The sequence below is a fragment of the Theropithecus gelada genome, chromosome 4, assembly GCF_003255815.1.
Source record: "Theropithecus gelada isolate Dixy chromosome 4, Tgel_1.0, whole genome shotgun sequence".
Taxonomy (NCBI): Eukaryota; Metazoa; Chordata; class Mammalia; order Primates; family Cercopithecidae; genus Theropithecus; species Theropithecus gelada.
The window spans coordinates 51,472,870-51,478,869 of record NC_037671.1 but is presented as its reverse complement, the minus strand read 5'-3'; positions in this window follow the sequence as shown (position 1 = coordinate 51,478,869).

Here is a 6,000-nt window from a genome sequence, read left to right as displayed (position 1 = left end):
GGATAACATTGTGGACGTAAATTATGTAATCTAAATATCTAGAGGATCGCTAGGCAATGGGCTTAAATGAGCTCTAAAAGCTGCTCTAGGATCTCTGTTGGCACTGATGTCTGCTTTGAGGTTGTAGCACATGTTGAGTGGAAGTCTCAGAACACAAGGAAAGGGAGGGGAGGGAAGGGGAGGGGAGGGAAGGGAAGGGAAGGGAAGGGAAGGGAAGGGAAAACACTACACACACCACTGGTACTGTGGTACCTAGAATTCTGCTCTTCACCAATCTACCTACTATGATTTATTTTCCAGTCCTCACTTTGCTGCTTCAAGCATTATCTGAAGGTTATTATGGTTGTATCTGTGAAAGTAAAATAAGAATCTCAGGACCTCAAACCACTAAGTCAAAGAGAAAAGCTTAGGAACTGGGTCACACAAAACTGCCTCCCAGTTTGTTCCTAAATAAATAGCTACAAAGATAGAAGGCTACATATCTCCTCAGAGGACCTCCCTCTCAATTTGCTCACAAGGATATATGTTGTGAGCTCCAAGATTTTTATTCTAAAACAGTTCTGTTGAATTTCACCCTAATAATTATAGTTTAACAGTTTATCTTCACAGGTATAGGACAAAGAAGGAACTGGGAGTCATCCCTTGATAAGGCTTACCTGAGACAAATGCATATCTGATTGCTTCATCTACTGTATGTTTATTTTATGTAAAAATGCAGATTCATTGAACACAAATCTAATTAACCATTCCTCTATTGCCCCCCTTTCACTTGTAAAATATGGATTCAGTATATGTTAGTCAAAGCCTCAAAAGAATGCAACCCCATACTCCTTTATCTACCTTTCCACATTTTTTCTTTCTTCTTTCTCCTACTGCCCACTCTTTCCCCTTTAAATACTGAAGTCCCCAAATCCTTTTTTTGGGAAAAGCATGGGTTTTGTGTTCCTTTTTTCCATGAGTTCCCCAATCTTGGCAAAATAAACCTCTAAATTGATTGAGACCTGTCTCATACTTTTTGGTTTGCACATCCACTGGGAGAGGCAGGGTCATTTGTACAACCTATTATGCAGAGCCAGAAACTTATATCTATTTTTTTTCCTTTATCTTTCCTGCATTTTCAATTATGCAATCTGGTCCCCTTTGCATAATTTTTGTATTCTTTCTCTAACAAGGTAGAAAAAATGGAAACAAGAAAGGAAAAAAAGGAAAGAGTGAAGGGAAGGGGAAAGGGAAGAACCAAGAAAAATTAGAAAAACGGAGGAAGAAAGGAAAGAAAGGAAGAAGAAAAGATGGAGGAAAAGAGAAATATCTTTTATAATACAGTTGTTCTAAAATATTTTGGTTTCTAAAAACATTCTATTCAAAGGGCGCACAAGGCCAAGTTTTTATCACAATAATTGATATTTAAAAGCACAGAGGTATTGGGTCATAAGCTTAAAACTGTGCTTTGTCTTCCTTTCTTGTCAAGTTGTTACAGAAATTTGTGCTATTATTTATTTTTAGGGATGTTCAATAATAAATCTGACATCTTGTGCCATTTCTGCCACAGAAATAAAACAATTTGATGTTTCCCCTCACACACTGCTGAAACATATTAGTGTTTTCTGATTCTTAAGTTGTCTGGCAATAAAAAATATTTTCTGACCATTCTGTAAAATATCTGTCTCTGTCCTTTATCTGATCTCATCTCATGCAGGCCAGGGGCTATTTTGAAATTGATATATTGGTTATCCAAATATTTGTGAGCATTTAAGTTATATTTACATTAAATTTTTGTCAGAAATAGATTTTTTTTCTTAGAAATTGAGCTTATTTTGCTTTGTAGTTAAGTTTATATTTTTTTTTTTTTCTGTTTATTATGTATGGAAGATCAGTATTTAGAATGGGACCAGAGCTCAGTTTTCTAGATTTAGCTGGTTAATGCAGCTAGGATAATATTGTGGACGTAAATTATGTAATCTAAATATCTAGAGGATCACTAGGCAATGGGCTTATTTCAGTGTTATTTCTCTGTCAGCTGTATATGCAATGGAGTAAATATGTTGAAAGAAGTATGTTGAAGTATATTAAAGGGAGGAAGCTACACTCACTGTAAATTCCGAGGATATCTGGAAGACTCTTAGGGTACATCTCCTAAATAAATGAAATACATTTCATTTATTTTATGAAAGAATGAGAATTCTAGAAGAAACTTCTTCTGAATCAGAATGGAAACATATAAGCTTGGCCTGGAACAATAGGCCATTAGCCAAGAGGAGAACTGATGTTGACTATAGAGTGTGCTACTTGAGTTACTTTCTAATCCAGCTCTCCCTGAGCTACTCCTGAGCACTCAGGTGAGGGTACTTCAGAGAAGACTAAAAGAGCCACATCTTTGGTATGTTCTTAAGATCTGAGTGATCTGGGCAATGTTGCTTTCTCAGCCACTTACATAAGTAGAGGTGGATGGCATTTGCTGTGCCTCAAATGAGTCGATAAATTGAGACGTAGAATAGAGGAGTAGCAGAATATGTCTTGAATCACAGAGAGAAAGGAATTGTGAGAATGATAGAGGCATAACAACTTCTTGGCTAGGCTCCTACAAAGACAACATGGGGAGTAGAAAAAGGAAAAAGTTAGATGTTCTGGGACAGCTATAAGGCCCAGGATCACCTGGAAGGTAACCCTTAGAGTCCTCTGGAGCTAATTTAGAGTAATGTTAACCTTGCTAAAATTCCCCAGACTGGGCTCTGCAACAAAATAATCTAATTTTATTACTGTTATGATACTTATGTACCTGGAAACTCTTTCATATGAGAAACATAAATTACATATGTGTTTCTTTTTCTGTTACCAGAAAGAATAGAATAAGATCTAGAACTTACAAATATTGAATATAACACTTGAGAGCATAAGTAACATTTTGTTGAATATAATGTGTTTCTAGCCACTTCTTATGTCCCTTTCCAATTTACCTTGTTTCAGAGTTTCAGAGGACTTGAATCGGCATAAACAAAAATGAACAAACAAATCAAGAGTCAGAGAGGCATTGTAGCTGAGAAGTGACAGAGCAGTCGTGTGCTGCATCTGGGTAGCAGGAGATACAGTTTTGATTACCATTATTTTTCTCATTTAATCCTAGCAATTCCTTTAGAAATATTTGCATCATTCTGTGGGTTCTAAACCTGTTCATGAGAAGCTATGAAAAAGACTGAGCTTATTATTATTATTATTATTTTTTTTTTAAAAGAAAATTTCCTAAATCCTTCGCAGGTGTTTTCAATATGATATGAAGATTGCGCTCGCGCTCTCTCTTCTCTCTCTCTCTCTCTCTCTCTGTCTCTCTCTCTCTCCCCCCCTCTCTTTCTCTCTCTCCTCTCTCTCTGTCTCTGGAGTTTTACTGATCTAGGAAGTCCTAAACTTTGGGAACTATCACAACTTTGTTATTAAGTAAAATATGTTAAACTGAGTTTTAGGATATCTACCTTCTTAACCCGCATTCCAAGGAAGGGACTTTAGGCATCATGTAAGCCGGTGGTTTTCAGCGTGGGAAGGTGGATATCAGAATCATTTAGATCATCCTTTTTCTGGACAAGAGATAATGGACTAGTAGGACATCCTTGTCAATGTGCATTTGCTGATAACCCAAAACAGCAGCATTTTTCTGAACACTAGTAATCAACCAAGTCAGTGTTCATTTATTGATCACCCAAAGTAGAAGCAGTTTTAAGAACACTAGCAACTTGTCAAAATATTTCAGATAACCATTTCCTTGAGATTAGCGCTGGTTCTGCCTGAAATGTGAGCACATCCCTAGATGCAAGGTAGATATCTGCCTCAGACCACGCGGTGTTCACAGCATCCAAGAAGCAAGACAATTTAACAATGAGTATTTCTTCATCAATGATTATATAAAATGTATATGTATATAAGCATTCTGATAAATTTGAATAGAAAATTTGAAATCAACTTAAAACTGAAAAGCTAGAATTGAACTGCTCAGAACTCTACAAAAATGAACACATAGTTTGAAAAATGTCAAAGACAGGAATGACACCGACTGTGCAAATAAATCTATCAGTGTGTTACATTAAGTGTTCCGATGCCAAGGCTGTAAACAACTTGAGAGCACAGTCCATAGCTTTTCATTTGGTTAAACTCCTTTTACTTGTGCATTCATTCACTGAATTATTAAGGACACATTTAAGCCCACCAGTATGCTAGGCATAAGGATAGTTAGTAATAAGTTAGACATGATACTCCTGTCTAGAGCATTGTTGAAAATAAGGTAGATTTTCATAACCTTTTACTGAATTGAACTCTCCTTCCTTCCTTTTCCCTCTCTCACATTTTTTTTTCTGCAAACATTCAATTATCTATTAATGATGATGAATTAACACGCTTGTATATCTAATCTGTGCATTTTTAAGACTTCTATTTAAAGATAGTTGTGAGTGGTTTGCAAAATTTTGGCTCTTTTTAATTTAGCTTTTCTAATCTTTACTCATTACCAAGAACATTTGTATAATGAGTGGTGAGGGTAACATAATTTTCAATCATTGCCCTTCTTCAGAGCTTTTGTTGTTACGTCCTGACTCATTTGCCATTTTAATTGTGCTTTTACTTTAATCACTAGCATATCTTCTTTCTCAGTCCTCTTTTAATGCTATTTTTGTAATGAGGATGATTAATCTATTTTGCTGACATTTCATTATATGTCTGCAAAATATGACTCACTGGCATTAGAATTTTGTCTCTTTGGTAAGCCAGCTTCCATTGGATAGATTGTTTACATTTTAAAATTATTTTTACATTTTTTATTGTTAGAATTAGTGATGGTTTTATCTTCCTGTATACTTATTTTATCTTCTAAAACATCAGGAACAGCTGTTAGTTTTTCAAAAGCAATAGATACTTAACACTGGGTAATATAATCTATTTTTTTCTAACCTTCAATAGTGACATTTGCCTTCATGCCACCTAGTGGGTTCGTGTTTCTTGTTGGTGTATTCTTTCAGTGAGTATACGTCAAATCTCATTATGTTGCAAAGAAAACATGGCCTTAATATACTTAGCTTATATTCAGAATAACTTCTCTTTTTTTCTCATTTTGCAGTCTTCAGTGCTATTTCTGGTTACCATTAACAATGGTTGGTGAATCACTAAATACAATTGGGGAAAGGAGTAGATCACAGAGGTCAATTTTCTAGGATCTAATTGCCTTTTTCTAAAAGATAAATATGACAATTTGAGTGACTCTAACTCCTAATTAATTTACATTGTTAGGGAATAGAACTCCTGCCATCATAGATAACCTGAAAATATCACTACTAGTCATAAGATAGCAGAATAAAAAACAGAGAAGACAATTCTAAGCTAATTCCAGTAATTCTCAGAAATTTCATGTAAATGTTGCATAAGTGAAGGCATACGATGTCCTGGGCAGAAAGACTCCTAATTTCCAGTAGATTGTCAAAGGTATTCTTGATCCCCATGAAATTAAGAACAATCATTTTGGTCAAACTATTATGTTAATGCTTTGGATAAGAAATTAGCCAATAGCCCATTGATGGTAGTTACTGAATTTGATGGTCACACTTCTGGGTCTGTTTTATGTTCTGGTTCCTTCAGAATAGTTTATTTAAGAAGGAGAAAATTACTTTTTACACTCTTTCAGTTCACATAAGTATATGGTTTGTGAATATATGCCCACTTTTACTTTGAAGTGTACACACATTCAAATAAATATTAATATTGGTGAATATATACATACCTGAGAAGAGTTTTTAAAATCATGACAGCTAGTTTATGAATTGACTTAAATAGCTGAAGAGATACATTTTAAAAAGCTTTCAGGATATCAAAAATTAGGTTTATGAATTACTATAATCCAACTGATTATTGTAGACTGTGTGGGAATATTATTTCTTGAAGGCTATCTATAGGAATGGATTCCAATGGCAATAATTTGAATAAGCAGCTGAATTCAACAAATCATTGCTTCTCTCCATGTTTTACATT